Genomic DNA, 27,757 nt, shown 5'->3' with positions numbered 1-27,757 from the left:
ATGGAAAGAGAGTATTCTACTCAATGGTGCCAAATTCACAGTTTCCAACAAGAAAATCAACCAAGCATAAAACATGAAGTAATCAATTTTCCATCTTCCTTGAAGCAGTGGAATCCACTAGAGGTTTTTGGGGGACATGGTTATCTCTTAGAGACTGATTAAAATTCCAGTGAATGTTTCTTGTTGCCTCTTTCATTGTACAGTTTCTGAGGTTCTCATTATATCAAGTATTGCTGTTCCAGCTAGTTGACATTCTACCAGAAAATTTCCTATCTGGACCTCGTTTTCATGGATTTCCATGGAAGACTGTCACCACTGCTGTCTTCTTGGGAATTATTTTCATTGCCATATTCTTATGGATGAACATTGCAGAGGTGAGTAGATTAACCTGTAGGTATACTGTGAGTCATGAAAAAAGTAGATGTATTTAGTCATGGGCCTTTTGTTTCATTTTAGATTACCAATATGAATGCAAATTAATACTTGAATTTGAAACTAACCTGGTGATATAGTGCGGCGGCTTGCTCGGTCGGTAGAGGTGGGGTCTGGCTGCGGACGAGGGGTCGGTCCAGCTCTGGATGAGGGGTCGGTCCCGCTTGGGACGAGGGGTCGGTCCCACTTGGGACGAGGGGTCGGTCCGGCAGCAGATGAGGGATCGGTCTCACAAGGGGTTGCGCGGTTCGGCTGACGGGTTCGCCTGGCGAAGCCGGCGACAAAGGGGTCGCCCGGAGAAGCAGGCGACGAACTGGGGACAAGGGAGGCCAGGCCCTTGTCGGGGGCTCTCAGGACTGGAGGGCGCACGGCAGAAGAACTACCGCGGAGACAAGGTAAACACGCAAGTCCACTTTATTGAGGGAGAGGCAACAGTTTTATAGGGGCTGGGGAAGGCTGATTGGTCGAAGCCACGCCCTGTTCTGATTGGTTGCCGGCGAAAGGTCAGTGGGCGGTACTGGACGGGGGAGGGGTGGTGGTTAGGGATTGGCTGTCACTGTTGCTGGGGGAAGGGGCAGGGTTTAGGGATTGGTGGCTGCTGTTGCTGGGGTGGAGGGCAGACTTGAGTTTCCCGCCCACGCCTGGCTGTTGCTGCTGTCGGGGGAGGGGAAAAGGGCAGACTGGATTTTTCCGCCCACGCCTGGCTGTTGCTGCTGTCGGGGGAGGGGAAAAGGGCAGACTGGAATTTTCCGCCCTGCGCCTGTGCAGGGAGAAGGAAGAAGAAGGGTACTGCCCCACAGGCATCGTGTGGCGCCACCCGGGAGGAGGGGCGGCCGCGGAAGCATGGCTGCCGAGAAGGGGAGACCCTTCTCCCCTTCTGCGCCCATGCCGAGCTCCCTTCAGGGGTGGCGGTGAGTCCGACCAGCCACCCTATTATGGGGGCAGCGGCTTGGCCTGCCACGGCCGCTCCCCCACCAGGCCAGCAAACCACACTTCAGCCCGAGGGGTGACCGCATTTCCCCCTTCTTTTCAAATAAGAACCAGGATGGCAGCAGCAACAAGTAGCTGAGGCCCAAGAGGCAGTAAGCAATGAGGGAAGCAGGGCTGAAGAGGGAGGTGAGTATGACGGGGATATAAATGTAAAATTTAGGGGGTGGTATCTTGCCGTTGCAAGCAAGGGTGGCCAATGTCCAATTCTTGTTGATCTCGGCGGCTATAAGATCCATCTGTTGTTAAAAGTCCAGGATGACAGCGCGTTGCAGGTACTTGATCTCTCTTTGGCAGCGAAGACATTGTAGGAGAGGATTACTTTTTCCTGCCAGAGGCTTACTGTCCAATTAAAAGGCTGATGGCTGGGGTTGGTGAGTGCAATGGGGAGTGTGAGGAAAAGTTTAAATATAGTTTAAATTTTTGAGGTAAAATTTTGAGGTAAACAACTCAGTGAATATGACAACTGTATAATTTCAAAGTGAACACTTCAATTTAAAAATACTTCCTATTGAAAGTGAAATATTAGTTATTAGGGAGGCACTTTCATTTATTGTTAATAGAACTCTGATCTCATAACCATCCTAGAAAGAAATTTCATGTTATATAATGTAATGTCTTAAAAAATGTTTATATCCTTTTATTCAGTATGAAATTTACTTTACTTTCTTATTTTAATTGCAGTTTTGAGAGTCCTTATAAATTGTGAGATAATCATAAATGTTTCCCTCTAGTCATATAAAAGGATCTGTTTTTGATCCCCAGAAGAAGAATTCATTTTATTTATTTATTTATTTTCAATTTAATTTTTTTAATTCATTTTTTAAAAAATATTACATTCAAAAAATATGAGTCCCCCATTCACCCCCCACCACCCCCACCCCACCACTCCCCCTAAAGCAACACTCTCCCCCATCATCATGACACATCCATTGTATTTGGTGAATACATCTCTGGGCATCGCTGCACCTAATGGTCAATGGTCCACATCATTGACCACACTCTCCCACGTTCCATCCAGTGGGCCATGGGAGGATCTACAATGTCTGGTAATTGCCCCTGCAGCACCACCCAGAACAACTCCAAGTCGCAAAAATGCCTCCACATCTCATCTCTTCCTCCCATTCCCCACACCCAGCAGCCACCATGGCCACTTTTTCCAAACTAATGCCACATTTTCTCGATTACTAACCACAATAGTTCATGAATAGAATATCAGTAAGTCCACTCTAATCCTTACTGTATTCCTCCATCCTGTGGACCCTGGATTGGTTTTGTCCATTCCACATCTGTGTCAAGAGGGGGCTTAGAATCCACATGGATACTGGATGCAACCTTCCTGCTTTCAGTAGTAGGCACTCTTGGCTCCATGGTGTGGTGGTTGACATTCTTCAACTCCATGTTAGCTGAGTGGGATAAGTCCAATAAACCAGAGTGTAGGAGCTGAAGTCTGTTGAGGCTCAGGGCCTGGCTATCATATGGCCAGTTCATAGAGTCAGATCCCCTAGATATATCTTAAACCCCAGCACCAACTACAATTCTGGTAAAGTAACAGGAAAGGCTTGTGAAAAGAGATCACATCTGCGTTCAGCTCCATCACGCAGAAACAACATCTCCAAAGAAGGGCCAACTGACATGGCAGTGAACTCCATCTGCCATGACCATAAAACCTGTGGATCTCTTTAGCCCTCAGAAGAACCAATACCTGGGGTTGTATCTACTTTATCTGTCTCTGAGACTCTGCTCAGGTGTGCATAAGGGCAATCCTTCTGATAACCTCCAGACTCTTTTTTAGAGACTCATAGCCATATAAAATCATTTATCCTTTCCATTTCCCCCTTGATTTAGGTCAAAAAGCATTTTTAACTCCTGTTATTACATGTAGACAGGGATATTCTGCTGGTCCATGTTGAAACTTTTATTCAAGGTCATTTTCTAGTTCCATCATCAGCTGGTACTTGGTAGTGATCCCTCGGCACCAGGGAGGCTCATCCCCGGGTATCATGTCCCATGCTGGGGGGAAGGCAGTGCATTTACATGCTGAGTTTGACTTCAAGACTAGCCATATTTGAGTAACATGGAGGCTCTCAGGAGGGAACTCTTAGGCACAGTGCTGCTCTAGGCCTTGTTCTTATTTCAGGTGTATAGGCTCACAAGCATAGTCATTAGTATCAGGGGCTCACAATTGGACCCTCATTCCTTCCTGGTCCTTGCTGTTGCACCAGGGGGACTGCTGCTGCTCCCCTAGGGACCATGACAGAGCCCCCCCAGCCAAGAACCCAGCACCCCCCCCAGCTGTTGTTTTTAATTGTTTCCACTATGAGTATATCCAAACATTTCCATGCACCCCAGACACATGCCCTGTATAACTCCCTGTCAACCATATGTCCCCTGTCAATAACATCCCATACCAGTATTCCTCCGCTGCCATTGTTGAACCACTCTGTGATCCAAAACTTACTGAAAAGTGAAACCCACTATAATGCCAGGTTCCCTTAATAGTAAAATGGAATATAGCGATGAGTTTAAAGGTTAGGTATAGAATACATATTAATTTGGAGAAATTCTACATCCTATCATTTTCTTTTCTTTTTTCCTAATTATTAAGCTTATCTTCACAAGAGTTTTAGATCACAGTAATTCATATATACAATATTCAGTACTCCCACAGATCCAATATAAAACCTTTTCCCTTCCACAGCAATAATCTTTTAACATAATTCATACCATATTTACTGAAACTGATGTACAGATATTGAGACAATAGCTTTCAAACAAGGTAACTTTTGGGTTTACATTTTGGTTTATACTTTAGGCTATACAATTTTCTAAATTTTTAGTTATCCTATGTTTTACATTATGATTTACATTATTAGTCTGTCAGCCCCTATATGTTTTTGGTCTAATGTTACATGTTTTATATCCATCCCTGCATACTCTTGTGAAACACTTCTATTGGCCTCACAGTTACATTGGTTCCATCTATTCAATATCTATTTCCCCCTCCCCTTAGGGCCCACAGTGACAGTCCATCTTCATTTCTTGAAGGGTCATGTTCAGAGATACTTGCAACAGTGTTGAGGGCTTGACATGTTCAACTGCCCTCTCCTGGGAGCCCCCATTTCTCTTGAGAGATACAGTTCCCTCTATTTGATGGCATTAGTCCTCCCCAGGATGTGGGTATACCTTCACTCTCATTATATGGGTCTATACCCAGTAATATAACCCACTCTGGCAAAATGAGCATTCACATATTCCCTAGGAGTCTGTCCTACATCAGATTATCCCCTTTGAGTATCTTAAACAGGTAACTTTCTTAATTATATTTTGAAAAGGTTTTTTCAGCATTATACTCTCAACCAACACCTGACAATCTCCTATGTTCGTATGTTGCCCCACCCTCCCCCCAATTTCTTGGGCAATATTACCCATCCGCCCAACCCTAGCCCCCCTCAAGCCCAAAAAGCCCCACCCAAAGTTAACCTTCTGCCCCCATTTTATCCCTTCCTTGTACACATACTTACCTCCAGCTTATCATAGATTTCACCCATGTAGATGACAGCTAACATCCTTCCTCTACCACCCGATTTCCTGTAAGCCTATCATCCAGTCTCTAGCTCTCTGAGGCAGCTTGGTTTACTTATTTCATATCATTGAGGTCATGTAGTATTTGTCCTTCCATGCCTGGGTTGCCTTACTCAACATAAGGTTCTCAAGATTCATCCATGTTATCACGTGTGTTTGTAGTGTATTTGTTCTTAAAGCTGAGTAGTATTGAGTAGGATTCCATTGTATTTATATACCACATTTTATTTATCCATTCATCTGTTGATGGGCATTTGGGTTGATTCCAACTTTTGGCGATAGTGAACAATGCTGCTATGAACATTGGTGTGCATATATTGGTTTGTGTCCTTGTTTTCAGTTCTACTGGGTCAGTTCTACTGGGACCCAGCAGTGGAATTGCTGGGTCATATGGCAAATCTATGGTTAGTTTTTTGAGAAACCGCCAAACTGTCCTCCAGAATGGTTGGATCCTTCTGCATTCCCACCAGCAGTGGATGAGTGTTCCCATTTCTCCACATCCCCTCCAGCATTTGTATTCTTCTGTTTTTTTTCATAACTGCCAATCTTATGGGAGTAAGATGGTATCTCATTGTAGTTTTGATTTGCATTTCCCTAATAGCTAGAGATTCGGAGCATTTTTTCATGTGCTTTTTAGCCATTTGTATTTCTTCTTTGGAGAAATGTCTGTTTAAATCTTTTTTTCCATTTTTTAAATGGGTTGCTTATCTTTTTATTTTCAAGATATAGGAGTTCTTTATATATGCAGATTAGAAGTCTCTTATCCAATATATGGTTGCCAAATATTTTCTCCCTTTGCATAGGCTCCCTTTTTACTTTCTTGACAAACACCTTTGAGGTGCAGAAGGCTTTAATTTTGAGGAAGTCCCATTTATCTATTTGTTCTTTTGCTGCTTGTGCTTTTGGTGTGATGTTCATGAAGCCATTTCCTATAACAAGGTCTTGAAGATGTTTCCCTACACTGCTTTCCAAAGTCCTTATGGTCTTGGTGCTTATATTTAGGTCTTTGATCCATCTTGAGTTGATCTTTGTATAAGGTGTGAGATGGTAATCCTCTTTCATTCTTTTACATATGGATATCCAGTTCTCCAGGCACCAGTTGTTGAATAGGCCATTTTCTCTCAGTTGAGAGGGTTTGGTGGCTTTATCGAATATTATATGGCTATATATATGAGGTTCTATATTAGAACTTTCAATTCGATTCCATTGGTCTGTGTGTCTCTCCTTATCCCAATACCTTGCTGTTTTCACTACTGTAGCTTTGTAGTATGTTTTGAAGTCAGGTTGTGTGATTCTTCCCATTTCATTTTCCTTTTTCAATATGTCTTTGACTATTTGGGGTCTCTTTCCTTTCCAAACAAATTTCATAGTTAGTTTTTCTAGTTCCTTAAAGAATGCTGTGTTGATTTTTATTGGGATTGCATTGAATGTGTAGATCAGTTTTGATAGGATAGACATCTTAATAATATTTAGTCTTCCTATCCATGAACAGGGAATATTTATTCTTCCATTTATTTAGGTCTTCTTTGATTTCCTTGAACAGTCTTGTGTAGTTCTCTGTGTATAAGTTCTTTACCTCTTTAGTTAAATTTATTCCTAAATATTTGATTTTTTAATTTACTATTGTAAATGGTATTTGTTTCTTGATTTCCTCCTGAGCTTGCTCATTATTGGTGTACAGAAATGCTACTGATTTTTGTGCATTGATCTTATAACCTGCTACTTTACTAAATTCATTTGTGAGTTCTAGAAGCTTTGTTGTAGACCTCTCAGGGTTTTCTATGTATGGGATCATGTCATCTGCAAATAATGAAATTTTGACTTATTTCCAATTTGAATGCCTTTTATATCTGGTTCTTACCTCAGTGCTCAAGCAAGTACTTCTAAGACAATGTTAAATAGAAGGGTAGAGAGTGGACATCCTTGTCTTGTTCCTGAATTTAGAGGGAAGGACTTTAGGATTTCCCCAATTGTAAATGATGTTGGCTGTGGGTTTTTCATATATACTCTTTCTCGTGTTCAAAAAATTTCCTTGTATTTTGATCTTTTGGAGTGTTTTTATCAAGAAAGTGTGCTGTATTTTGTCAAATGCTTTTTCCGCATCTATAGATATAAGCATGTGATTTTTTTCCTTTAGTCTGTTTATATGGTGTATTACATTGATTGATTTTCTTATGTTGTACCATCCTTGCATACCTGGAATGAATTCCACTTGTTCGTCATGTGTAATTCATTTAATGTGGTGTTGAATACGATTAGCAAGTATTTTGTTAAGTATTTTTGCATCTAGGTTCATTAGAGAAATTGGTCTGTAATTTTCCTTTCTTGTGGTGTCTTTGTTTGGTTTTGTTACTAGGGTAATGTTGGCATCATAGAATGTGTTAGGCAATGTTCCTTCTGTTTCAGTTTTTTGGAAAAGTTTCAGCAGGATTGGTGTTAATTCTTTCCAGAATGTTTTGTAGGTGTGTGAAGCCGTCTGGCCCTGGGTTCTTCTTAGTTGGGAGGTTTTCAATGACTGATTCTATCTCTTTACTTGTGATTGGTTTCTTGATATCATCAATTTCTTCTTTCATCAATGTAGGCTGCTTATGTGTTTCTAGGAATTTGTCCATTTCCTCTGAATTGTCATTTTTGTTGGAATATAGTTTTTTAAAGTATCGTCTTATGATAGTCTTTATTTCTGTGCAGTCAGTGGTGATATCTCCTTTCTCATTTCTTATTTTGTGTATTTGCATCTTCTCCCTTTTTTTCTTTGTTAGTCTTGCTAAGGGTTTGTCAATTTTATTTATCTTCTCATAAAACCAGCTCTTGGTCTTGTTTATCTTTTCAAGTTCTTTCTTATTTTCTATTTCATTTAGTTCTGCTCTTATATTTATTATTTCTTTCTTTCTTCTTCCTGTGTGATTACTTTGTTGTTTTTTACTAATTCCTCCAAATGTGCAGTTAATTCTTAAATTTTTGCTCTTTCCTCTTTTTTGATGTATTAATTTATGGCTATAAATTTCCCTCTCAGTACTGCTTTTGCTGCATCCCATAAGATTAATTATATTGTGTTATCAATATCATTGTTTCAAGGTATAATTGATTTCTTTTGAGATTTCCTCTTTGACCCACTGTTTTTCTAAGAGTGTGCTATTTAATTTCCATATCTTGGTGTGAAATCTGGGCCTCTGGCCCTTGCAGATTTCCAGCTTCATTCCACTGTGGTCAGAGATATTATTTTTTAAGATTTCAGTCTTTCTGAATTCATTAAGCCTTTCTTTGTGGCCTAGCATATGGTCTATCTTGGAAAATGATCCATGTGCAATTGAGAAAAATGTATATCCTGCTGTGTTTGGGTGTAATGATCTGTATATGTCTATTAGGTCCAGCTCCTATAATATACTGTTCAAATACTTTGTTTCTTTAGTGATTCTCTTCTAAGATGTTCTGTCCAGAGTTGACAGTGGTGTATTAAAATCTCCCACTATAATTATAGATGTATCTATTCTTTCACTTAGTTTTCCCAGTGTTTGCCTCACATATTTGGAGGCGCCCTTGTTAGGAGCATAAATATTTATGTTTGTTCTTCTTGAGAGATTGTCCCTTTCACTAATATGTAGTATCCTTCTTTATCTCTCACAATTGTTTCGCGTTTAAAGTCTATTTTGTATGATATTAAAATAGGTACTCCTGCCTTTTTTTTGGTTATTGTTTGCTTGTAAGATTTTTTCCAACCATTCACTTTCAGCCTCCATGAATCTCTGGGTCTAAGATGTGTTTCTTGTAGATGGCATATAGATGGGCCATATTTCCTTATCCAGTGTCCCAGTCTGAATCTTTTGACAGGTGAGTGTAATCCGTTGACATTCAGTGTTATTACTTTCAAGGAATTATTTATGTTAGCCATATTTTGATTGGACTTGTGTTTGTCATATTTTGTTTGTATTTTCTTCTCTTTTTGTCTTTTTTGTTGCTCTTACACTCTCCTCCAACTCTGCCTGTCCTGTTTTTTCCTTTCTTCCTGCAGAACTTCAGTATTTCTTGAAGGGGAGGTTTTTTGTTGGCATATTCTTTCAATTTCTGTTTATCTGTGAATATTTTGAACTCTCCATCATTTTTGAATGCTAGTTTCACTGGATAGAGTATTCTTGGATGGAAATTTTTTTCTTTTATTACCTTGACTATATTGTGCCACTGTCTTCTTGCCTCCATGGTTTCAGATGAGAAATCAGCACTTAATCTTATGGAGCCTCCCTTGTATGTGATGGTTTTCTTTTCTCTTGCTGCTTTTAGAATTTTCTCTTTGTCTTCAGCTTTGGATAATTTGAAAAGCATATGTCTTCGGGTAGGCCTGTTGGGGTTTATGATGTTTGGGGTGCATTGTGCTTCCTGGATATGTACATCTATCTCTCTCAGTAGATTTGGGAAGTTTTCAGCCATTATTTCCTGCAACACCCCTTCTGACCCCTTTCCCTCCTCTTCTCCTTCTGGGATGCCTACAATATGTATGTTTGTGTATCTTGCATTGTCTTTCAGTTCCCTAAGTCCTAGCTGGATTTTTTCTATCTTTTTATCAATCAATTCTACTGTTTTATTTCTGATGTACTGTCTTCCATGTCACTAATTCTCTCCTCTGCCTCTTCTAATCTGCTGCTATTTCCTGTGAGTGTATTTTTGACTTCTTGAACTGTGATCTTCATTCCCTTCATATCTGTTATCTTTTTGCATATGTCTGCAATTTCCTCTCCAAGTGTTTTCTTCATATTGTTAAATTCTTCCTTTACTTCATTAAGTTTGTCTCTAATACATGTTCTGAGATCTTTAATTACTTGTCTGAAGTTCTGCTCCCCTTCCTGGTTTTTAGTTTGTTCATTGGATTCAGTCATGTTTTCCTGATTACTGGTTTGGTTTGTAGTTTTTTGTTGCTCTCTGGTCATCATTTTATCTTGATGGGTTTAATCAGTTCCTTAGCTTCTTTGTCTACTCTTGGGGATTAATTAGTTGTTTTCATGTAAGTGTTATATCTTCTCCTTGTCACTTTGTTCTTCTTATTCTAATTTTTTGTTGCTGGCTGAGTTCACTTTGAAGAAAAATATTAGGGCCAGGGAAAGGCAATTGTGTGAAAAAGGAAAATGTGTAAAGTAGTATTGGTAATAAATGTTAACAGAGCAACAAAAGGAGATCTCGGAGAATGGATATTAGATTCATGTAAGTTGTGTAGAGTTATAGCAGTAAGTAGAGTACCTATAATGAGATAGTTGACTGAATATGGGAGGAATATAGTATGAATTTAAAAGACAGTGTTTTCATGAGAGAGGGAAAGAGAAAAGAAAGACAGTAGTATCAAGAGTGGAAAAAAGACAGAAAACAAAACAAAGGTATTAGAATTTAAAAGTTAGACAATTTTGAGACCAAAGAAAGAGAGGTGGAACATAGGAGAGACAGTAGATAATGGAGGATATCAAGATGTGGGGGAAAGGGCATAGTGTAGGTGGCCAAAATATATTCACACAGAAACGAGGAAATGGAGGATGAGGAAACCCAGCAAATGTGAGGTGTTCCCTGAAGCACCTATTGTATAATTAAGATAAAATAAGAAGAAAAAGAGGGAAAAGAAAAAAAGAGAAGAAAAAAAGGGGGGTGGGCAAAGAAAAGGCAGGGAAACAAGCAAGAAAAAGAAAAGAAAAAATGAAAAAAAAACCCTAAATAAATGAATAAAAGAACTTGGGGGATACAATGGGAGAAAAGACTAGGAGATAATGCAATATTAGCAACCAAAACAGTAAAAAAAGAAAAAAAAGAAAAAAAGAAAAAAGAGAAAAAGGAAAGAAAAGAAAAGAAAAGAAAAAAAAACGCAAATGCCGAGGGCTAGGACAATCAAGGACCTCAGATGGCCCTCAGGGCATGGTGGATTCAGGGATGGGAAGTCTGTGAGTCTCTTGGGTGTGGGCCAGCAAGGTTTAGGGGACACAGACCTGGGAACCTCGAATCTGGTTAACAGGGAGCCTGGGAGCACCACAGTGCAACACAGCCTTCAGGGATCCCCGCAGCTGGGTGCCAGCCCTATTGGGGGGGGGGGTTGGCCACATCCACAAACTCTGACCTCTGTGTCAGAAACCCAAAATTCCCCCTCTCACAACAGTCTCTTCTGTTGCTGTCTCACCAAGTCGACTTCAGGACATCTCCTGCCCTGCAAGCCCCTGAAACAGCCTGCTGGGGGTGCCTCTGAATTGCAAACAATTTAAGGACTGCTGCAGATAGGCAGCCAGCCCTAGCAGGTGGGTCTCTAGCCAGAAGCTCTGATCTCCATGTCAGAAACCCAAAATTCCACGCCTTGCAAAAATCTCCTCTGTCACTGTTTCACCAAATCAGCTTCCAGACACCTCCCGCCCTGCAAGCCCCTGAAACAGCCTGCTGATGATGCCTCTATATTGCAAATAATTTAAGGACCACCACAGATCGGCAGCCAGCCCTAGGGAGCAGGGCCATAGCCGGAAGTGCTGATCTCTGTGTCAGAAACCCAAAATTCCACATCTCGCAAAAAATTCCTCTGTCGCTGTCTCACCAAAGCGGTTTCCAAACACCTCCTGCCCTGAAAGCCCCCAGATAGCCTGCTCAGGGCTTAGGAATTCCCCAGCACAGCAGAGCCTCCAGGAATCGCCACTGCCTTGCTGCCCACCCCAGGGGGAAGCATCCTGCGTGCAGCCCCTATCTCCATGAAAGAGACCCTAATTTCTACCTTTTACACGAATCTTCTCTGTAACCATCCACCAAATCGCTGTCCAGACACCTCCTGCCCTGCAAAACCCCGAAACAGGCTGGTCCTGAAAAATTTCCAATGCTGCCCTACCGCTTCTTTGCAGGAGAGACTATAAGGTGCACTCACTCAGACACCATCTTGCCCAGCCTTCCAAGAATTAGTTTTATATACCAAAACATTTGTAACATTATTTCACAAATACAACAGGATGAAACCTGAAGTTCTGCTTCATCTGAGATCAACACTTAGGCACATTTAATTGATATTCATAGTTCCCGCTTAGGTAGTAAAGTGATTTCTGATTCTAGGCCAAAGAAATATCTTCTTTCCACCTGCTTTTTGTACATGTCCTAATCTCCCCCTTACTTCCCCTGGGGAATTCTTCACATGAAGAATTCATGATTTTCCAAGTTGGACATCTCTGGATGCATTTTTCATTAACATTCTCATGTTTCCATGCTACAATAAGATTCCATTATTACAAGTTTTTGGGGATGGCCTTAGCACCTAATTATCACTTATAATATTGGAATGGGGAAATATGTTGTAGGTGATAAAAAGCAGCTACAACACCTAGTATTTCAATAGGTTCCTGCCTGGATTTTATTATACTATAATTCAGTGATGTCATGTGGAAATGAGTGGGGTTTTGAAAGAACATTCTGCCCTCTGCAGCAGATGTTAGCAGGTGTTTCTGTTGATGCTTGTGCATTTTCTCCAGCAGTCCCCACTCTCTTCCTGATTTGACCCTTGCTGAATTTGTCTGGGACAATCATCTGACCCGGCTTATTGCAATTGTCAATTCTACCAAATATCCAACTCTTAGTAAGTTATCTTAGATGTTTTTTAAGAGGTGTTTCTCAGTCCAAAGATTTTGCCTCTAATTTTGTTTGCTCATGGGCTTTTAAAACAATTTCTGATTCTGAAACTTGTGTTTCCATTTAGGGATTGACAAATAAGTAATTTGAGGATAAGGATATCATATTTATTATAAAAGTGTCTGTCATTCCCATTATTAAAAACAAGTAGATTTGTACATGTTTAAGAAAGGTGTAGACAGACTTTAATTCCAAAATAAGGTATTTTATGTATTTTATTTGCCTTAGTGCTTGTACCAGAAACTAATATTAAAGTATTGCCACTTAAATTAAAAGTCATTTTTTTAAAAGCTTATCTATTTTTTCACAGGTATCTCCAGATAGTTATTTCCTTAGAGAATACTGACTAATACAGGATTCATTATTCTAAACCAATCCAATATTAAAATATCTCTTGGTTATGATTTTGAAGGCTTATCAGGATTTAGAAAATTTTTATCAATAAAATGTTTTGACATTCAATTTAATTTTGTTTACTTTCTTTTAGGTGGAGCATAGATTTTATGCAGGTAATATTTTAGTTTATATTGTCAATGTAGTGTTCTCTCAATGTTGGTGCTTGATGTGGGTTCTAATTCTGAAGCTGAAGATTCAGTGATTTCTGATGCCTGGTGTCCTTATAACTTGGAAAAATTTAGAATTAATGGCTGGTCAGCCTGAATGAAGGAGTAGATACTGATACTACCAGCTAAGAAAGGAGACCGAGAGGAGGAACAGACAGTGGGATTAGGGAGAAGGGGAGTTCAATTTACTATAGAAATTTTTAGAGAGCATTGATGATACTCTGAGGTTTGGGGTCAGTGATATCTGGCACAACATGGCTCTACAGAAAAACTGAAAATGGGGCACTGTTGGTGTGTATCCAGAAACGTAAGGCTTAGAGAAGACTCCAAATATTGATGGGCAAATTAAGTGCCTAATAGGCATGTAAGCCAGATGTTGTGAAGGTTTAGTGGAAGGAGCCATTAATTCCAGAGGAGAATGAGTAGAAATAAGTGTGTTGTAAAATGGGGAGAATGAATTCCATACTTGCATCTTAGGTGGGGTAATTAAGAAATTGTCTCTTGAGATCCATGGTCTCAATACATTATATATTAGGGTTGGATGAGAAAATTCAGTACCAGTCAGGGAAGTCTGAAATCCTATGGAATGTTGTAGATACCAGATCATGTGCCTTTGCTGCTAATTATTAGGGTAGTTCTATTTTATTCATTTCTCCTTATTTTCTTATGGGCAGGTCCATGTCAAGAAGACAAAATAGCTGCGACTTTGAAGTATTGCATGGAGGAAAACAAAATACTCATTTAAAGAAGTATCAGAGCATAAAGAGAAGGTATGAATAATTTTTAATTTTTCCAGGTTTCATCTTGAGTTCTTTCCATGTGTCTTCTGATTCCATTATTATTGTATAATTTCTTTCATTGGAGTGTGTTAGATCACAATTTTCTATAAACAGTCTAAATCTGAAGCTAGTATCATATGTGTATATGTTCCTTAGTTTTGTTGGGGCTTAGCCACTTGGATCTAGGTTTGAATAACACTGTAATTTATATTTTGAACTCTGAAATCCTTATAACATTTTTGTGTGGCTCAATGAAGTAAAGAACCATGTTGAAGAAGTCAACAAACTAAATAAGACTCTCTCAGATAAAGTGAATAAGTTTAAGGGAAAAATGTCATTTCTATCCTGGATGACATCTTAAAAATAGAAGTAAAACTAATGATTGATCATTACTGACCTCAATATGCTTTGTGTAGGATAGCAATAAAACACTCAGCAGAATGAACAAAATCCTGATATATATAATTCAAAGTATATAAGTTCCACTGGAATTGGAGGAAGGTCAGGATAGCAGGGATTAATACTAGGTAAAGGTTTTGTTTCTAACTGTTGCCATGATTTGGCTTTTGACTTCTTTTTTACATTGGGTACATTATTTCTCTTTTTCAATTTTTAGGCAAATCCTGAATTATCAACATTACAATGTGAACTGAGTGGCCCAGTGCCCAATAATTATGACCTGGAAGTAGGTTGTTTTTTGTTTTTTTTTTAAGATTTAAAGTTTTTCTTGTGTTGTCTTCTCTCCTCTAAGATTCACCAGGATTTGATCCTGGAGACCTCTAATGTGGAAAGAAGTTCCCTGTCAATTGCACCACCTCAGTTCCTGGTTTATGCTGGGCTTCACCTTGACTCTCCCCTTGTCTCTGTTTTGATGCATCATCGTCTTGCTGCATGACTCACTTGCACAGGGCACTGGCTCACCATGAAGGCCCTCGCACAGACACTAGCTTGCTGAGTGGGCATGCTTTCTCTTCTTCTTTTTCACCAGTAGGCCCCAGGGATCAAACCCAGTCCTCCCATATGGTAGGTGGAAGCTCTATTACGTAAGCTACATCCAATTTCCTCGGTTGCTTTTTGAGAAGAAATTCTCACTTAATAAAAATGCTCTGACATTGGAAAGTAAACAGTGGATTCCTGGTTTCTGGATTCAGGCCCCACTCCTCACCCTCCCAACCAAGTTCCCAAGTCCATTTCCACACATGTAGCACACAAATGTTCTATCCTCTACAGAATCTATAAAAGAACTGCAAAATGACTGTGTTTCATTGTAGTCTGGGAAAGGTGGGCTGGACAGGAAAATAAAATGCTGAGATGAAAACAGAAGAGCTCTAGGAAATGTATGACAGAAAAAGATGGATATGCAAATGGAAGATACTCCTGAGTTCACTGCTTCAAACAGTGCTGTATGAATGAACGTGTGGACCAGGGTAGAGAACTGTGTCATTTTTGAGGAAAAGTAATGCCATATATTTCCATAGTTACACAATGAAATTGTCTGTCTTTCATCCTTGATTCTATAATTTATACTTTTCTTTCCATCCTAACTACTTTCATGGATTCTTGTCTATGATTTATTTTGAGGAACAGTGTTCAGGTACCATGAATTTCTGTTGCTCACTGCCTCTGTCATTTTGGTAATGCATAGTCTTTCTATGCTCCACCAAACTAATTCACCTTGCTTTCTCTATGACCAAGTTACTGTAGCAGTTTGATATTATTGATGAATCCCAAAAAGAAATGTTGGATTATGTTTGTAAACTGCTCTTTTCCTCTGAGCATATTAGATTATATTGGATTCATAGGTTTATTTGATTAAGTAATTTTATAAACCTCTTGTCCCAGTAGGGCATTGAGTCCCCACCCACTGAAGGGTGGGGATTCACAGATAAAAGGCATGGTAAAGGACAGAGTTAAGGGTTCTTAAGGTTAGAGTTTAGATGTTGGCATTTGATGCTGAAGTTGGAGCCCTAGGAAGTGATGAACACTGAACGCAGACAGAAGCAAGACCCTGGAAGAGAGGAACCTAGGAAGTGTGAACCTTCAAAGCCATTAGCAGCCATCTTGCACCAACACATGAAAATAAACTTTGGTGAGGGAAGCACACATGCTTTACCACCTGGTATCTGTAAGCTCGTACCCCAAATAAATGCCTTTTATAAAAACCAAACAATTTCTGGCATGTTGCATCAGCACCTCTTTGGCTGACTAATCCAGTCACCTAATTGAGATTTATCTTCCCCTTGCTGTACTGGCTGTCAACAAACTTGAGGTACTATAGCTTGTGCATGAATTCAAAGAACACTTACCCAAGTGTGCCTAGTTCTAGAAAGCCAATTAAATAATATAGGCCCTATAGGCTTTCAATATTCAGAAAGGATGTAGACTGAATGTGTATTCAAAGTTACATCCAGACTGAATGTGGGCGATATGTTAATTCAAGCTTACCTGGAATGTGGGGGATATGTTAATTCAATACCTATCTGGTACTCAAACAAACACTTGAAACTCTAGGAAACTAACAAAGAAAAGTCCTTTTTGCATAAAAGCACCATTTGAATCCTTGTTCCTACATCCTCTGCATAAAAGGGACCCAGAAATCCTATTCAGGGCTCAGGTTTTTGGAAGGAATCTACCGGGCCTGGAGGTCATAATAAATCTTCCTTCTCAGAATATTCCTGAGTCTTAGCCTTCAATACACAATCATTGAATCCTTTCTGTTCCCACAACAAAGTGACTGATGTGAGATGCTTCTAGTAGAATAAAATCTTCAAAACACTGTAAAGAATCTTTTTAGCTATTGGAGGTGCCATGTGTTTCAGACTTAGTAGATGGCAAATACAGAACAAACATTACATAATGTCAAAGGTGAGACAGCAGGAGTTATAAACATACAAAGACATCTTGGCAGAGTATATTAGGTAATTCACAGTGTTGTGCTACCATCACCACCATACCTCATTCCAAATAGGAACCCTGTACATGTGATGTCTTAACTTTCCATTCCTTACCCCACCCAGTCCCCTGGTAACCTGACCCTATGAGTCTGTGCATTCTAATTGTTTCTGCACATAAACTGTTGTAGAATTTGAGAGAGGTTTAATTATTTGTGTACAGAGAGGCTAGGACTCATGAAAGATTTTGTGAAGGAAAAATGGTTTATTGATGGCTGGCTGGACTCGGGAGCTTCCTGTTGCAAACCCAAGCCCTGAACAAGACTTTTGAGTTTTTTTTAATACAGAAAGGAAAGGTTAAATGTTCTTTTGTTTCAGGTTTCAATAGGCTTGAATTAATATATATATTTTTCACATTTTAGGTAAGCTTTTAGCATGGACTTCAGACATTTTAGATAAGCTTTTAGCATATTTGGTTTGCATTTTTCCTGAATACTTAAAGTTTATAGACTTTGCATTGTTAAATTGTTTCTTGGGACCGGAGTCGTTGCCATGGTTACCAAGGGCAGGACTGCAGCCTCTTATCGTTTCACACTCACAAATCACAGACAGCTTAGCTTATCCCTGAAGAGACAAAGAGCTTCCCACTCATAGCCCACATCATTTCTCCCCTTTGCCAAAGTTTAACTTGCTAAGTTTTGGCCTAATTATTGTTGGAGCTATGAGGTAGATAGCTGTTTGTTGTTTTGATTGATTATTTATCAATTTTTTTAGTGTAGCATCCAGGACTGTGTTTTTAGAAGTTTAGAAGTTTTTATTCTGGACAACAGAATCCTGGGGCGGGGGCCCCCCTGCAGTCATCCTGGGGCCACCAGTGCTCACATGGATTTCCAGTCAGGTTCCAGATCCATCTATTAATTTTGTTTTACCCTTAAAGAGTTTACACCTTTAATCTTAAAGGGGTGCTCAAGGGAGATGATTTCTTTTCTGTAACTGCTTCCTGCTGGCCATGGGCTGTAATCATTGCCTAACAAGGTGTAAAACTCTTATTTTATTTTAACTGGAGGAAGATGGATCTGGCCTTCTGTACAAAGTTGGTTGAGGTTTTCATATGGTTAATAAGATGTTCACTCTGAAAGAAACAAACTTAATTAAAAATTTGAAATACTTGGTTTTAAAAGAGGCCATTGGATCACACATGTAGACAAGGTTAGGTGCTTATAAAGATTGCACTCCTTCTTAAAAGCTGGTGGGAACAGTATATATATATAAAGTTATTTATTTTTAGAGAGAAATAGCAATAGATACTTAGCTTTGTTTGAAGACACATTTCAAGCTGTTTAATGATTGGCACTCATGTGCTCTGTCAGATGCTCCTGGTGAACTGGCACCCTTTGGGTAATTGGTTTCATTCAGGATTAGTACACCAGGTTGGAAATTTTTTTAGTTTTTAGCTTTGGGAGTGATTAGAACTACAGAATAAAGGTGTTTTTTTTTTATATTTTGGTTTTAATTGTACAATTTTTGGTAATTTTGACTTGTTCAATAGGTGACTTATTATTAGCAAGCAAGCCTCATTTTTGCTACAGAGTAGAGTACAGTAGAATAGTAAGTTGACCGAGTTTGGCTGAGACTGCCACCTTATTCTATATATGTGTTTATTAACTGTTTAGAAAATGAATTTACTAGGAATCTAACATGTTTAATATACTTTTGCACTTGATTCAAAATAGAAACAATAACGTTATAATTATTAGGCATATATTTAGTACAGGATAAAAGTACAGCACTTAATATTAACTAATGTATTACTTAATGCATAAAGATTCAGAGTTGTAATTATTAGTTTTAAGTTTCAGGTTTGTAATACTTAACATGTTATCTCTGCATGAGAGCAGGCCATAATACCAATTGTGTTTAAGTTTTACTTAGAATATCCTGGCATCATGGTTCCACTTAGCATGTTCTTCACGCAGTGATCAAGTCGCAGCATCATTGATCCTAGAGAGATTTTCCAGTATTCTACTAGCCTGGTGCATAGTGCTCTCTGGCATTATGGAATATTGCCAGTTTGGAGGCGATATCCATTGTACACTTGGCTTTACCGAGTTATCATTGGCTGCTGCAGGGGCTTGAAATTGCAACGTGGTTTCCATCAACTTCAGGAGCAGAACCAGAGGCTGATATAGCAAATATTTTTAATTGAGGGGTCAGTGACCAGCCTAGTCAGTAACTCACATGGAGAGGCAATTTGTATTCTATTCAAGGCCTGGTTTGAATGCACAAAAGAGTTTGACAATGTTAAAGTTTGTTCTTTGTTTTTATATATATTTTAAACAATTTAATGCAACACATCATATATCAAAAGACTGTTTACTTACACAATTTTACCATGAAGAAAACAGTAGGTACTTTACTTTAGTAATAGAGGGAAAAAACCCTATTTTCCATTGTTAAAATGAAAACAGAAGATTCCCAATAGAATTAAGATAACTTTTTATTACCATTTACTTAAATATGCACCTTGCAGTGGCCTTCAGATGGGTTTTATTATCACAAAGTTATTTTTTTGCAATTAATACCAATCTAAGTTTTTAGTTAACAATGACTTTTAGAACTAGAATTATTTAAATATTTTCAGTTTGGAAGATGTTTTACAAAGTTTTTATAGTCGACTACAACCACATCGACTAGTTACCTTATATTTAAATAAACTTAGTAAATTATAATTACTAACTAAAGTAATTTACTTTATTTCTTTACGAGAGAATATCTACAATCTTTTTTTAGCTTAATTTTATTAATGTGAACTTAAATTTTCATTAATCTAAAGATTTTGTATATAATATTAATTTAGTTTATAAGTTAACTATGGGAGATTACACTCAAGCTAAATAAAATTGAAACTATTATAGTTTATGCAAGGAATGTTCTCTTTTTATCTTTACAGGAAGTTAAAAATTTTCTTTTGCTTAAGTTATAAAAATGAATAATTTTTAAAAGCATGCTGACTACCAGGTTTCAAAACACATTACACAATTACTTAATTTGTTTACTCATAGTCCAGGAAAGACCTCTCCATGGTTTTTATGGACTTTTTTTTTTACTTACTGAAATTTGTGAACAGATTCACTAATTACCTTTATTTTTGTTGGAAAGAAATTTTCTTCTGGAAGAAAATAAGGCTCACCCGATTGAGGAGAAGAAAAGAATTTATTCTCAATTTGCAAGAACGGGCACAGAACCAGAAAATATCCTGGCACCCTGAACAAAGAAAAATGACACAATTTATGCTCCTAAGCCTAGCACACAAGCTCTTCCTCTGTTTCTCCATAGATTGGATACTTCAGAAGTTACAGCTTATCTGAGAAGATCTAACTTTCCCACGCAAAAGTTTGTGATTTAACTGATTCCTCCATCACATTCCAACCATTTTAGTTTTTACCTGCTCCCCTTTGTCAAATAAGGAATGGAATTTAGTGCTGAATTGGTATTGACATAGCTCATTCTTGGGCATCTTTTATTGCCTATAGGACTGGCTTAAGCTGGTTTCCTTTTTTGCTGTTTAACCTGGGAGTGGGAGACTGAGGCAGCAGGCTACCAGGGTACATTAATCAATATTTTCTTCCTTTACGTGAAAACAAAACTAATCTTTTTTTTTTTTTTTTTATGGCTGACAAAAGGTTTGAATTGGGAAATTATAGGGCAACCGGATTCTTAATTCCTTAGCCTAGTAGATAGGTTTAATGTGCCACACTTATTTGCCTTCAAAGCTCTTGCAAAGAGGAGGCCCTTTCCCAATAGTTTTTATAATCAGATTTTTATATGACTTTTTCATTCTGCTTAGTCTAATTTGGGCTCCAAGAATATTTATTCTTATATATAACTATATTTAATTGTTAACAATTTGAATAAAGGTTTTTTTTAAGAATTCTCACTTGTTAATTTGATACTATCATCCTGATATATGAAGACATACACTGAGCGAACGGTAGACACAAAATAGAGTTAGACACAGAAACACAACTCATTGATGTTACTTATAATTTGCATTATTTTATATACTGTTTAGCTTAATTTGGTGTCCAGAAATATATATTACTTATATAACTGCGTATTTAACCTCAATAATTTGAGCAAATAGGCAGACATGAATAGTTTGACACAAAAACATAACTTTAGTTACTTAAAACTTCCATTTTTACAAAATAAGTGTGACTGCAAAACATTTAAAAGACTCCTGAAACTTTTCTTAATTTGCACTTATGACTGTGCAGTTTTACACTATGACCATGAAGTTTTCCACAAGAATTTTGTTTCTTAACTAATGGCTTGTAACTAAAATGTTCCCAGTGCTTTAGCACCTTTTTTTTTTTTGGTTAAGACTTTATATTTTACCTTGAATTTAGCAGAATTTTGATAAGCAACAAGACTAATTCTATGTATATTCACTGAGGCGATTGGAAGTCTCAGGGAGACAAACTGGATTCTCTCATAAATTGCCACTCCAAGGAACACTGACAGTCAAGGCAGGAGACTCCCTTTATTCTCTCCAGTCCTTGGAGATAATAAACTCCAGTGGTCCTTTAACCCAAAGGCTAAGAATTCCACCAGGCAGCAATCCAGTCCACACTTAGATTCATGAGAGGAAGCAGGGTTACTAATACCAGTAGGACAGGAGCTGTTATGAAACAACCACAGCAAAGGCAAGGGGTGAGGCTAGGCTCGAGGCAACCATAAACAAAGGTAAGGTTAGTTTAGAATTTACACTTAAATAATAGTTTCAGGCTAAATTCACCCAGCTATAATTTCAGTTATTATCTTTCCACTGTTTCATAATATAAATGCATTTATAAATGATCTTAACTCAGTTACAGTTTTTATTAATTTTTTTAACCTTAAGGTGAATTGGATACCTTTATTAATTAAGCTACAAGAATTTTATTAATAAAAATTATTTGAAGTTCTGCCTTTTCTTAGGAATGGAACAAATTCTCATCTGCAAGTTATGCATTTAATTCACCAGCAAGAGATCATTGGCATTTAAAGATTCATTTTAAACTACCATTTTACCTTTTTACCATGAATTCTTAGGCGCCAGCAACTGACAAAAGCCAAACATAGATTTTAAAATGGCATTTCATTCTTTTTTTCTCTTTTCCCTCTGTAGTTTCACAACACTGAAGTACCCAGCCAGACCATTGAAAAAGCTGTCAAGTGATTAGCAGTCTATTGTTTCAAGCCTCCTTTCTTCAGACGATTTTACAGTTTTAAAACATTCCAAAGTATTTCTACAGTCTTACAGAGAGAGAGATTTTGGCCTTGACATCCTAGGGAGGGAACTTTACTGCACTTATTTTGATTCTGCTTTTCAATCCCTTCACTTCTGCCCTTCCAGGCAGTTGGGTGCACAACAATCAAATAGGAATGCAGCTTATGAATAGAAGGTGTGGACTCACTGGAAAGGGGCAAGCCGATCCCCCCTTTCCAGCTTCCTGCCAAAATGAGCAGACAGACCCTACTCAAATTTGGCACCACTCCCAGGGACCCAACCACACTGACTGGGGCAGCCCCAACAAACTTGGGTGTGTGGTGTGGACACAGATGGCCTCCAAGGCTCGGCAAAGGGGCAGACCAGAGAGAAGACAGCAGAGCATGCACAAACATCTAGACTCTGCAAACATCCAGACTCCTCAGTTTTGCCCTATAATCATTTCACCTGCTTGCCAATGGCAAGGGAGAGTTCCAGCTCAACTAAATTCTACTTTACATAACCACACAATTCCAAGACTAGCATTGAACTGACACAGACAGAAGCACAAAGGTCACTAATCTGGCCCACAATTTCTATGTATATATTTTCAGTATGACTGCCCCTGCAGCCATCACAAACCTTAGAGAGAACACTTAACATTAACACTTGCTATAAAGTGAATTCATTCACAATTCAGCACCATAACAAAAGATTCCAGCTAGACCTTTTTCACTGTTTAACTTTACACCCAGACCAAGCTTCACTAGAAAAGCTGATCCATTTTCCTGTAATCAAGTTTTTTAAAAATCCAGACCAATTTCCAGGACTTTAGCACTCGAACCTATAAACATCCCTTCCTATTATAATCAAGCCTCCACTCCTTCAGTGGATATAAGACCAGTATCAGATTCTAACATGCAGTTAGACAAACCCAAAACACCAGGCTTTTTCCCAGTTTTTCTCATTTTCCCAGACCTAGAGAGAATGGCTTCCCCCCAATTTTGGGGGGGCTACTAGGGTTCTCTCAGGAAGTGATCAGCCTCCCCTTCCTAGCAATTAGAGCTAGGGCTTTCCAGACTGTGCTCTCAGGGAGTCTACCTTCTTCCATGTTCAGAGTTCTTTTTTGTTCCCAGAATTTTTCTCTTCAGACCTTCCATTGCCCTTGATTTTCATCAGGAAGTTTCCAGTGGAGCCCACATCTTTTCTGGATTAAATTTAATCCAGGGGTGCCCAGATTTGGGGTTCACCTGAGTCCTCCCAGCTTCCTCAGGGAATTGGAAGGGGTGGCAAAATGCTACCATCTCTGGCCTTCACTTGCAATCCTGGGAGAGCCTCCAAAAATGTTGTAGAATTTGAGAGAGGTTCAATTATTTGCATATAGAGAGGCCAGGACTCAGGAATGATTTTGAAAAGGAAAAATGGTTTATTGATGGCCTGCCAGACTTGGGAGCTTCCTGTTGCAAACCTGAGCCCCAAACAAGACTTTCAAGTTTCTTTTATACAGAGAGGAAAGGTTAAATGATCCTTTAGTTTCAGTTCTCAATAGGCTTGAATTAGCATATATATCTTCCACATCTTAGGTAAGCTTTTAGCATGGACTTCAGACATTCTAGATAAGCTTTTAGCATATTTTGTTTGCATTTCCCCTGAATACTTAAAGTTTATAGACTTTGCATTGTTAAACTGTTTCCTGGAACTGGAGTTGTTGCCATGGTCACCAAGTGCAGGACTGCAGCCTCTTACCATCTCACACCCAAAAGTCACAGACAGCTTAGGTTATCTCTGAAGAGACAAAGAGCCTCCCACCCATAGTCCACATCAAAACTACGAGCCATTTCCCCTAAGTGTATGGGAGACCCTGCCTCACCATTGAGTTTCAGATTGAGTTGAGCCCTGACCTGTCCTCAGGTGGTTGGTTGACTTGTTAGGAAAGACCTGGTTTTGCAAGCAGAGCTCTGCAATGCCTTCCTCAGGGGTCAAGGGCAGGCCTCTCTTGGTCCTCAGGGGTCCACTGGAACCCATGCCTCTGGTGAGAGGCCTGAGTGTGTTAAAGAGTCTAAGATGGTGGAGGAAGGGGTGGAGGGCAATCAGTCTACTGCACAGAATATGCAAGTTGAAGTCAACCTCAGCCAGGCCTCCTGCTTTCTCTGATGCAGGACCTGGCACAGCACCCATGAGGAACATCAGCTCTGGAAGACCACTCCCTACAGAGTCCATGGAGGAGGGTAGGGCAATTGCTGTGGGATTTTGAACAGTAACTGTCTCAAGAAACCTTTATCAATTCTGTAATACCCTGTCCTGGACTCGCCTCTTCTTCTGCGATATCTTAACTGTCTCATCAATTGTCAAAAGCAACAAGCATGGCTTCTCATGGCCGAGCTTCTCACCTTTGGGGGCTTCCTGAGCCATAAGTGCTTGTAGGCTAGGGAGGGCTGAAGGGCTTTGCTGTATTTCTGGGAAGAACACGAGGACAACGCTTAACTCAGCTGCTGTAAATTTCATGATATAGTTGATTCCACAATTTCCTTTACCTTGGAAGTCTGCCAGGCTCCTGATGTGGTTTTTGCTGGTGCTTCTGCTGCTGCTATTTTTACCCCTTTCCTGTTTGGAGTTAGGTATAATCTAGGCAACTTGAAAACATGAGAAATCAACCCAACTTTATCTTGTGTGCCTCATTCAACTGTGAATTTGCCTACTCAGGGTGGATTCCTTGTAAATAGTATAATTCACCTGGTTTCATCTCTGTTCAGAAATACGCTGTTGAAGAATCCCTCCATTTGTACAATAGGTAGAAATATTTTGAATTATCAGAAATTATGTATTGGTAACAGAAAAGCTATACTAGAGTGAAACACTAAAGACTGAAAGTCAGTCATTACCTGCAGGGCTAATTCCCAGCCAAGGCCTTAGCTTGAATTATGTTCACATCAACATGTTTTCTTGATGCCACTGCAGGTGCAGTAACAGGTAAGATCTGTGATCATACCTCATGGCACTTTTATACCTTGAAATAAAAATACATTTATTTAAATTCTGCTATTTAGAATTCCTAACTTATTTTCCCATAGGTCAAAATTAATCTGCATCTCATAGTATATTCAAAAAACAGTATCACTTATGATTTAAAATATTGTATGTGAGCCTAATTGTTTCTGTCAGAAAATACTTTTCAAGGTCCCCTGCCGGACACTGGGAACACCATCTCTCCAGAGGTCTTGGGTAGCATTTCCAGAGAGTAGAAGACAATTTTCTCAGGAAGCAGAGGGGTTGAGGGGAAGCTGGCAAGCAGAGCTGGTTTTGAACCTGGCCCCACCTTGTACAACTGTGTGGCTCTGGAGTAATGATCTAATTCAGGGGATCTTAACCTTTTGTTCCATGGACCCCTTTGCCAGTCAGGTGAAAACCACAGACCCTTCTTAGAATGTTGAGACAGAGAGTTTTATGAAACTCAACATTAGCATGTCTTTAAATTAAATTTTAGGTTTATTCAAAATTAAATGAAGCTCCCTGGCCCCCTGAAATCTGGTGAAGAACCCCTGACCTAGTTGCTCTGTGAAAAGATGGTCAGATTAGTGTGCCAAGTGGTGAGAAACAGAGATGAAACAGGAAAGGCTCTGAAAAGCAGCTATTACTGTCTCTGGGAAAGCATAGCGTTTTCGTTTCCTCTCATTCTGAATGTTCTTAACATGCAAATAGTGAGCTTCTGTGGTAGAGTGAAGGGGGTGGGGCGGGGGTCCTGGAAAAGGATGCCTTGCTCTCTGGAATAGGCTCTTTCTTCTTTGGAATCCCCAGTCCATCCCACAGAACAGCCCCCACCTGGGCTTTTCTCACCTTGTAGACACGGGCTGCGACATGTATGTGGACAGCAGTTTGCCCTGTGGTACCGCCCTGAGCTGTCGGAGGGAACGAGTGGGGCTGAGTTTTCTAGCCCTGGTGCTTGTCTTTTGACACCTGGTGGATGGGAAGTGCCAGGCATTGATGCCTGCTTTCTCGGGTTTCACCTTTGGGGTGCTGTGGTTTGGTCTGTCATAATGCAACTTAACTCCTTCTGTCTACAGGTCAGTATGGCTGCAAGAGGGCCCTCTTCTTTCCCAGGACTGCCCTTCATGAGTTGCCACATGAGAGGCCATCAGCCACTGATGCTGGGATATGGGTGACCCACTCCACCCTAGTGTCCTCTCAGGCCTCTGCTTCCTACTGGATATGCAGCTCTACCTCCACCTGGACCTACAGCTCCACTATCCCTTTTTTGACCTGCAGCTCCATTTCGATCACACATGCAGCTCCACCTCCACCTAGACCTGCAGCTCTACCTTTCCTTTTTCAACCGGGAGCTACATTTCCACCTGCACCTGCAATTACACCTCCACCTAGACCTGCAGCTCCACCTTCCCTTTTTTAACATTTAGCTCCACCTTCACTTTTTTGATCTGCAGCTCCATTTCCACCTGGACCTGCAGCTCCACCATCACCTGCACCTGCAGCTCCACCTTCCCTTTTTCGACCTGCACTTCCAACTCCACCTCCAACTCTTCCAAAGGTATGAAGACCTTTCTTTAGGTTGCTAAATGCTGCCACAAAAAATATACCAGAAATGAGTTAGCTTTTACAATAGGGATTTATACACTTATGAGCTTACAGTTCTGAGGCTGTGAAAGTCTACAGATCAAGTCCTCAGAAGCTGCTTTCTCCCCCGGCTGCAGGGGGCATTCAAGCACAGGAGGGCGTCCACTCGTCTCCCCTCTCCTCAGGGCCTCACTGATTTCAGCTTCTGGCTAAATTGGCTTCCTCTTTGCTTCTGGCTCCAAGGATCTTTTCTCTCAGCTTCTCAGTTCCTCTGTCTCTGCAGTCTTTTTCTATGTCCAAGGCTTTTTATTTCTCAGTTTATAAAGGACTCTAGTAAGAGGTTTAGGACACCCTGGGTCACATAATCCAATGAAAGGCCCTTAACTGAAGTAATTTAATCAAAAGATCCCCAGTACCATAGATTTATACACACAGAAATGGATTAGCCGTAATTGCTTGAGTTTCTGGGTTCCACAAAAATGTCAAACTGCCACAGCCTGAAACTTAGGAACTGACTTGTAAAGCATGTCCACTCTTCCCTCATCGATTCCTTATAGAATTGCCACTGTGAGAGCATCAGCCTGGCTGTGGACTCAGTAATCTTCCCCATGTTTCTAAGACCCCTGATAGGTTGCAGCATCTCCCCATACTGAGCAAGATATCAATTCTGCAGCTGTGTGTCACACATTGGCCTCATGCCAGACTCTGTTGATGACAAGGGACTAGACACACCCCTAATGCAAGGCCAGTGTGAGGTCCAGGCAGAGCTGCTGCCTGGATGTGGAAATGGCACAATAGCCGGCAAAGGAAGTGTCTACATCAGAATTTCTATGTTATTATCAAGACCTCAGCTAGTAATTGTTGACATAAGGGATACTTTTTTTCTCTTAGAATTCAGAAGTTTCTGAGTCTGTGTGAAAAAGAATGCCCTGCAGGTTTGGGAAATTTAATTCTGTTCTGATGGGATATAGCATCTGTTGGAGCTTTTTGCACCTGATGGACCTAAAGGAGAAGAGAAAATATAGTTCAGAGGGGCTGCCACCTTGGCCTTCAGCAGATTCAGACCCTTCACAAGGCCCT

The 27,757-nt window shown here is 39.7% G+C and overlaps 1 long non-coding RNA gene across 1 annotated transcript; it reads left to right on the top strand.

Moving 5' to 3' along the window:
* Positions 1-209: 209 nt before the first annotated feature.
* On the top strand, positions 210-22,104 carry LOC131273663 (uncharacterized). The gene is made up of 4 exons (XR_009180929.2): positions 210-374; positions 13,112-13,133; positions 13,862-13,957; positions 22,028-22,104. It is a non-coding gene; the product is annotated as an uncharacterized lncRNA (long non-coding RNA).
* Positions 22,105-27,757: the final 5,653 nt, after the last annotated feature.

The sequence above is a fragment of the Dasypus novemcinctus genome, chromosome 16 (genome assembly GCF_030445035.2).
Source record: "Dasypus novemcinctus isolate mDasNov1 chromosome 16, mDasNov1.1.hap2, whole genome shotgun sequence".
Lineage (NCBI taxonomy): Eukaryota > Metazoa > Chordata > Mammalia > Cingulata > Dasypodidae > Dasypus > Dasypus novemcinctus.
Note: the sequence above shows the minus strand (reverse complement) of the source record. Positions and strands in the feature narration are given on the sequence as shown.